This window comes from Cydia pomonella, chromosome 8 (assembly GCF_033807575.1).
Source record: "Cydia pomonella isolate Wapato2018A chromosome 8, ilCydPomo1, whole genome shotgun sequence".
Taxonomy (NCBI): domain Eukaryota; kingdom Metazoa; phylum Arthropoda; class Insecta; order Lepidoptera; family Tortricidae; genus Cydia; species Cydia pomonella.
The window spans coordinates 21,834,831-21,843,948 of record NC_084710.1 but is presented as its reverse complement, the minus strand read 5'-3'; positions in this window follow the sequence as shown (position 1 = coordinate 21,843,948).

The following is a 9,118-nucleotide window of genomic DNA, read 5'->3' as shown; positions in this document are numbered from 1 at the left end:
TTTTTTTTATTCATAAATATTTATATATTTTATTTTATTTATATTTTTTAATATTTAATTATTAGTCAGTATTTTAAAAGTAAAAATCATTTATATCTACTTGGTTCGTATGAATTGGTGACATAATTTAAAAATATGCACGTGGCAGTAATCAAATTTAAAATAAGTTTTTGGCAAAAATTTCATTTTTGGTACAAGCTTTTATCGCTGACTGTACTTTTCTTCCACAAGTAACTAATACTCATCGAGACAATTCTAAAAACCCCAAACACAATTAGGTTACGTTGTTTTATCACAGAGTTCCTATGGCCACCTCCTGTCTCCATCATCAGATCATCTCGATGGTACCATAATATTGCATTGTCACCCGACTTACATATGTATGCAAATTTTCAGCTTCATCGGAAACCGGGAAGTGGGTCAAATTTAGCTTGCAAGATTTGATTACAAACAGACAACGGTCAGGTGAAAGTAAATAAAAGCTTGTAATAATTTTTTTACGCCCGTGAATATACGAGTACATACAATAACACCGTTTACGAGCAAGTGTGATGAAAGTTAGTAATGCAAGACAGACACAGTCTATAAAACAATACAGACATTCGATTTTGCGCGCACCCGAGCTGCATACATCGCCGTTGTTAGTAGCTCGGTACTACTAGCACTAACAGGGCTGCCTATATTGATTCACCCAGCTGTCCTTTTGGGCAGTTGAGTAAAAGTCTGAGACAACCCTACTGTGTTCTTGTGCAGTGTTGGCATTTACGCAAACATCAAAAGCCCACTGTACACACACACACACACACACACACACACACGCACACACACACACACACACGGTGTACACTGTTACTTTTTATAGGGAGCGTGCATGAACTGTAGGAGGCAGCACAGGAGCTGTCAGATTTTTGGCGCGAAGCGTAAATGTGATGTTTATTGTTCCGATGTAGCCCACAAGATGGCAGAACCTACTATGCACAAGAAAACACTTGACGTGTAAATGTGCATGTTTATGGTTCCGATTCAGACCACAAGATGGCAGACCCTCCAACGCGCACGGTCCCTATACTGTGACACAGATATGACGTAATATGACTTTGACTTTGGCGTCAAAAACTAGTTATTAATTCTAATGTCAAATCCACACACGCTTCCTACTCTTTTGTTACAAAATGCTACTACAATTAGGGTTTTTGTACTTGAAAGACACAATTTGTCACATTACCACCACGCCCACATAGTCAAAAATGACCATCGTTGTTGTAGGTATGAGTTGTAATGACTACTGATAACCTTTTACTGGCGATAATTTATATTTTAAACCTTAAGATGATATGAGTAAGAACTATAAAACTGCATTTAAAGGCAAGTTAAGTTTGTATCGTCGTCCAAATTATTATAGTAAAATTAAACAGTCACTGCACGCGAATACGTAGTGTACTCTCTGTCACACCTACACACCGTAGGTAAGTGCGACAGAGAGAACACTACGTATTCGCATGCAGCGTCTATTCATAACCCTTATAGCAATGTTATAAGGTTCATTTATGGTCAGAGGGCCTACCGCGAACACCGAAGTTTGTAAATTAAGGGCACCTATCTCCGTCACTCTAATTACGCCTTAATTGGGGTAAAAGAGAAAAATGCCCGCAATTTACGAACTTCGATGTTCGCGGTAGGACCTTAGTTAAGTGTTTCTGTTACAAGTAAAATAAATAGAGCGGAAAATATAGGACGTGCAAAAAATACAATTTGGATGTATACAAAAAAAACGTGATGTCATTGTTTATGTATTTAGATTAGAATTTCGTTCGTAAAAAAGGACAAAGCATTTGATACAGTTTTTGTACGTAATATGGAATTCTCTTTGTTAGGTCACTCACTTGTAGCACCCATGGTTATTAATTGGGTGTTCTTCATTTCGCCTTTTTTAAGGCTAGATTAATAAACGGTTTAAGTGTGAGTCGGACTCACGCTCCAAGGGTTCCGTACCGTACATCACTTATTTTTTTGTTTTTTTTTTTTTGTTAAAATCGAAGTTGACGCTAATTTATCAACTACTTTTTTGACTTAGGTTTTGTCACCGACTTCAATCTATGATTTCCATAGATATAGAATTTTCTGTAGAAGTACTACCCTTATGAGGGACAGAACATACGTAATGCGACGAAATTAAAGACACGTTTTAACATTCCTGACATTATGTTGTCATGTAATGTCAAAAACAGCCTAGGTACGTAATTAGGTCAGATTCATTTTTACTCACCAGGACCTGGAGACCAGGTGACAGGAACCAGGAACACCGAACATTTGACGTGGCACATAGGCCTTTTTAGAAGTAGGCAGAAATGAAAAGTGAGACTATCGGCCCGGATCGGATCGGATCGGATCCAAAGTGACGTTTCATTGAAGAAACGTTTTTGTTTTTGCTTGAAGAAACGTCACTTTTGACACTGACATATCCGATCCATATCGCATCTAGACCTAATATTTGATGTCTCTTATAGTTCGAATCGGGCCGTATGACAAGGACAAACAATAATAGTACCTATAATAATATTTCGCACTTTGTCACAGTGACTAATCAATATGAAAGTAGCTGGGGACCCTATCTATTGTCGACGACATTGTACTGAAATAAAATTCCTTAACGGTACATATTATGTGTACCAAATTTCACCTCAATCGGTTCAGTACTTTCGGAGCAAATTAGCTGTAAAAGATGGACGTAACACACGAGTGATCCTATAAGGGTTCCGTTTACGTTTTGAGTTTTCAAAATTCAAAATTCAAAAATTTATTCTGCAAGTAGGCCTCAAGAGCTCTTTTACAAGTCAATACAACATTTATAGTAACAGCATATAGTGACATGAAAAATACATAACAACATTTATAAATACAACAGCCAATACCTGGGTAAACATTACATTATAATAATCTTAAAATTACAACAAACACAACAACAACAAACAACCAATTTTTTCTCACGGAACCCTAAAAATAACGATTTGCGGTTAACCGTCTGCTGTAAACAAATTACTTTCAGTTAACACGTGCATATTTAATTTCAATTGATGACGTAAGGAATAATTAAATTAACGTAGGCATGTTTTTTTAGGGTTCCGTGTCTCAAAAGGAAAAAAAACGGAACCCTTATAGGATCACTTCGTTTTCCCTACGTCCGTCCGTCTGTCTGTCTGTCAAGACCCTTTATCTCAGGAACGTATAGATTTGAAATTAAAACCATATACTCTGGCCCCTGCTCAGTTTTTTGAAGCTATGAAAAAATTTCTAAAGTTCTAAAGTTAACGTAAATATTTAAAAGTACGGCCGTTTATGCCGCAAAAAAACTTATATTTCGACACTCTCAAGGGAATCAAAACTTATAAGTACTTGGACATGACAATTTTTTGTCTTATACCTTCCAAATTTTACGATTCTTTGTCAACCCCAAAAACGTTATCATCGATAAAAAGAAAATTCTCAAGTCCAACTACAAGTATGGCGTCATTTCCCAGTGCGCCCATTTAATTTCCGTTAATAGGGGATATTACGCAAAACTGCGTAGGGGGCGCCACCTAGCACTCTTGCATCATTGATATCTGCATAGGCACTAAGAATGGTGCTAGTTCAGTGGTGTCACTCACGACTTCGAGCCAATCGTGCAGTCTAACGCAACTAGTTGCGGCCACTCGCGCTCGTGATGCGAACTCATCAACCAATCGCGTTGTGGCGTTAGACTGCACGATTGGATCGAATTCGTGTGGCTCGTCCTTAGATAAATAATAAATAATAATAATAAATAAATATTATAGGACATTATTACACAAATTGACTAAGTCCCACAGTAAGCTCAATAAGGCTTGTGTTGAGGGTACTTAGACAACGATAAATAATAATATATAAATACTTAAATACATAGAAAACACCCATGACTCAGGAACAAATATCCATGCTCATCACACGAATAAATGCCCTTACCAGGATTTGAACCCGGGACAATCAGCTTCGTAGGCAGGGTCACTACCCACTAGGCCAAACCGGTCGTCAAGATGTCTTACATATTCGAGCGATAAAGAGGCACATAATGCAATGTCATAGTATGTAAAAGTTACTCTATCGTTTACAATATGTGTTAGTCCAGCTCTTTGGTGACAGAACATTGCAGTAACGCCCCCTAATAATAAGTAGTAGGTATTTGAATAATTTGAACCTAAATACGTAATCACCTAGGTGCGGAAATCATATAGTAATAGGCTATTACTAACACCCTGATTTTCTAGATTGTTGTTCAATGAGTTTCCACATGGAACAATGATTTGTCTGGCCATTCTGCGTGCCGGTCAGGGCTGTGTCGCCGTTGTGTCACATCCTGCCTTAGAAATATTTAGGACAGTGCAAGAAAACGCGTAGCAAGTAGAAATGTTGAAGACTTATAGATTTATCGCAGGTTTCTCTAACAACGTAAACCTTCTTGTAAAATACGTTGACAAAGAATTCTTCGGAATATTTTTCTTCCTTACACGTCTTTTTACAACATGAAAGGTATTAACCAAAACCATTTAATTAAACTCGTTAATATTTAGGTCATTCTGAGCAACTTTTATTAGTTATGGGGCCAACCACGAAATCCCGAAATAAAAATTGACTCCCATAGAAAATGTCAACGTGAGACCAGCCAAAAATTAAACAACCAAATTTTTAGGGTTCCGTACCCAAAGGGTAAAACGGGGTGCCGTTCAATTTTAATACAAACTTTTAGCATAATTTCATTTAACTACTATTGAAACTCATAATAAAAATTATGTATAAAAACAAAACATATAAAGTTGTTAGTCATACTAATTTAATGACAGAATGCTCTATAATCATAAAAACATTCTTCATAACAATCCTTAGGAATAATTTTACTTGTTATAACATACATTTCGTATAATAATTAAAATATAGTACTAAATTTTGACGAATGGTGACATAGTGTTCTATGATATAAATAAATATTATAAGACATTATTACACAAATTGACTAAGTCCCACAGTAAGCTCAATAAGGCTTGTGTTGAGGGTACTTAGACAACGATATATATAATATATAAATATTTATAAATACATAAATACATAGAAAACACCCATGACTCAGGAACAAATATCCATGCTCATCACACGAATACATGCCCTTACCAGGATTTGAACCCGGGACCATCAGCTTCGTAGGCAGGGTCACTACCCACTAGGCCAAACCGGTCGTCAAACTATACTTGGTGTCAATCAAACTATAAAATTATACAACAATCTACCTTTTCAACTTCAAAGCTGGTCGCCGTTAGGTACGACGACGAGCGAAGCGAGGAGGAGTGTTAGGTAGAACTGCGACCATATGGGCAGAACCATATGTCTCGGAAAATGTATTTTTGCTTGTTCATTTTCACTAGGCGTTTATATGAAGTTTATCTGAATCCCTTAGGAACCACAGAGGTTCCAACTCACACTGGCCGCTGCTTTGCGGTAAAATGATATATGTCGACAGACGTAAAGTACGGATGTAGGTCAGTTTGACGCTTAGAAAAATCGATTATGTTCCATGCAAATATAATGTTTAAGTTTTTTTTTATTAATTAGTAATTCAGTGTGGTTAAACTTTCAGCAAACTCAATCAAATAAATAAAGTTTATGAACGATTTGCCGTGGTTTGATTGTGAAACCACACCTTCAATATTATGCTGTTGGTTTTCATGAATAAAAAACGTTCTGAGTATAAAATAGTATACAGAGTGAACATTATACTGGTTGCCTGTTATGCAAATACATTACTATGCTACTAAACTATAATTACTTTCGAAATTATGCAATTCGTTTTTATTGTATTTGTTTTTATACCAAATCATAATTTCTGCATATCAAAATTATGCAATTCAAATTATGAAAAATGAAATTTCGCAAATTGTTATTATTAAAAACATTACACACCCGGTAAAACGGGACCCTATTAATAACACTCCGCTGTCCGTCCGTCCGTCTGTCACCAGGCTGTATCTCATAAACCGTGATAGCTAGACAGTTGAAATTTTCACAGATGATGTATTTCTGTTGCCGCTATAACAACAAATACTAAAAAGTACGGAACCCTCAGTGGGCGAGTCCGACTCGCACTTGTCCGGTTTTTTATTTCGTGATTTCGGGGTAGGGTCCATAGTAAAATTTGCTCAGTATAACTTAAACATTAACCCCCTTATTCATAAACATCTACTAAAGTTGACAAGCCGCTAGTAATCGTTTGTCCCTTTCCGACATATTGGTATGATGGAAAGGGGCAAACGATTATTAGCGGCTTGTCAACTTTACGAGTAGTAGACGTTTATGAATAAGGGGGTAAAAGATTTAAGTAAATGATTTTAGTTAATATACTTACTGTATTTACAAAATATTTTTCTTGTTTGATACACTAACTGAACCGTTTGTTAAAATTATCAACAATATGCCGCAGTCAAAGCAAATGTGAACGTATTGTGCCACCCAGTAAAAATACAGAATATGTCATACATAACGTTTGGATGACTGGCTCGCTATCGTGAAAAAAATAAATGTGAAAAATACCTATCTTGAGAAATAAGTTCGCAGTCGTGTGGTAAATTTAAGGATGGTAAAATTAATCTGGATTGAATTCATCCGGCTCAAAGGACCACAAAATGAAGTGGATTATCTATATGTATACACCGTGGGCTGATAAATCCCGACAGATTTTAAAGGTGTATTCTTGCCCGCATTTAGAGACTAAAACGTCGTACAAAGTTTTCTGTAATCGGTATTGTTTTAGAGATAATGACAATTCTTTTAAAAATTTGTTTCAGTAATAATTTAGTGAAAAACGCCTTTTTGCCTGCGACGCTGCCACTATCTGATTTGGTTAAGATTTACCTACTGTCAGACATTAAAGTCTTACAATTAAAAAACTCGCAATTTATTTGTTAATAAAAAAACTACTTATTTGTTGTAATGTTTTTTTTTGCCAAGATGTAAAAAAGTAAAGTGTCGTGTGCAGAAAATGCAAAACAATATAATAAAAAAAATCATCATAATTTTTTTATTTTTGCTAATTTAACCATAACATATATACAATTTTTGCTCCTTACGACCTCAGGAATGTGTGGTTAAAATCTGTCGGGTCTTACCAGCCCACGGTGTATGTAATTCTATTTAATCAAACACATATCTCTCACTGTTTTTTTAATTATATAAAATACGTGCTTTTAGTACAAATCTAAATCAAAATGTGACACTATTGTTTCATGTCATTGTTTTAAAACTAGAAAACGAATAAACTAGTAGCCTGAAGGTTTTAATACCGAACAGCATCGATCAGAATGGAACAGTTGAGGTTGATCGATCGACTGGTCTGTTTAAGCTAACTATTTTTGAGTATAATTACAGTGAGACACCTCATTTGGTTCTCGTATGTTTATTTTATCTTAATGAATGTTTTAATTTACACACAATTTTCACTCTTGGAGACCCTATACAGGTCTAAGGATAATTTGATAAGCTAAATAAACAATTAGTTCTTTTTTTTTATTTATAAGTTCTGACATTTAGAGGTATCTACACCAATCTAAAATCATGTAGAAATAATTCTAGTTTGTTTTTTTGTATCTGTTTGTTTTTTATAATTAATATTTTAGTTTTTTTCGAATTCGACATTTAGATACTTTATACATCTCTAAGTAATAATAATAATTTATTTTGCATTAATATTTTCAGTTAATTGTATTTTTTTTTGTTGATGTGTTTTTTTTGCTTGTATGTAAATTCCATGTTGTCGGGTAAAGTGGCCTTGTGGCCTATTTGAAGTTGAAGATCTAGATAGAACCTATCGATCGACGTCGACTGTGGTGTGGTAGCCAATAGGGTGCGAGGTATAGTATGAATTATGTGAAATTACTTTTTCGGGCTCAGACCCTAATCTGTTAAACAATAGTACATTGTGCAACGAGGGGGGTAAGTGAAACTTCGGATACGAGGGTGATTATTCCCGACAGCCGCAGGCTGGAGGGAATTAAAGACCCGAGTTTACAATATTCTTACCCCCGGAGTTACACACAATGTTTTTCATCACACTTACGAAGAATAAACTAAATTTTAAACGAAATAAGTCTTAAATACGGTGACATATCAAACATTCGTCCGCCATCGATGTAAAAATATTTTAAACGGCTGTTAAATTAATCGAATTATTTAATTTTAAACATAAACAAAAATATTAAATTATAAACGTCAGTATTTTAAAAGTAATACTCATTTATGCTACTTGGTTTATATGAAAAAGTGACATAATTAAAAAAAAGCTGTAACTCCCTAGTTTTTTTCACAATCCATAACTCCCACGGGAACAAAATAGGCCTTTGTCCTTCAGTACACCTGCATGAAATAAGAACTTTTTCGAGCAAGTCTGATGAAAAAGGTATTATATCCTTTATGCAGTGGTTACACTGCTACTGCCAATAACCCCGTCATAAGTAACAGGAACATACCCATTTAAAAAGCAAATTTACCTTCCTAGTTATAAGGTTCAAATTCACGAAACAGCCCATTCGGCGATAATACGTTTTGTTATCCGCATGGTGGCTAATTCTCTGAATGAGCTGTCACATAAATTTGAACCTTAATTCTATCACGATAGTTGTTTTATAAACGACATTGTCGCTTTGGAATGCGCCGAAGTTGCTCTGCATAAACGAAACAAAAACTTTTGTTTTACATATTAAGGTCCGAGCCCGAAAAAATCATATGAGATAATTCAAGAATGGGGGTTTGTAGAGAAACCCTGATTTAGGCAGCAAGATTTTTTAAGAGTACTTTTTATATAATGTTATTGAAAAGTGTTCACGCGACTATATACGTGAACTTGTTTCTTGAACATTTGTATTTAATAGAAACAATTTATAATAAATTGACAATATTTATTGTAGTTTTATTTGCTATCTTGACATGTATCGTATTGTTTCTTATGATGATTGACACATTCGAATTAATTTGAAAAGTAGAATCCGCGCCGGGTCGTAGCTTCTTCTAGCGGCGCTAATGCAAAAAGGTTGGATCGTAACAAAAAGTTTTCAATCTTTTA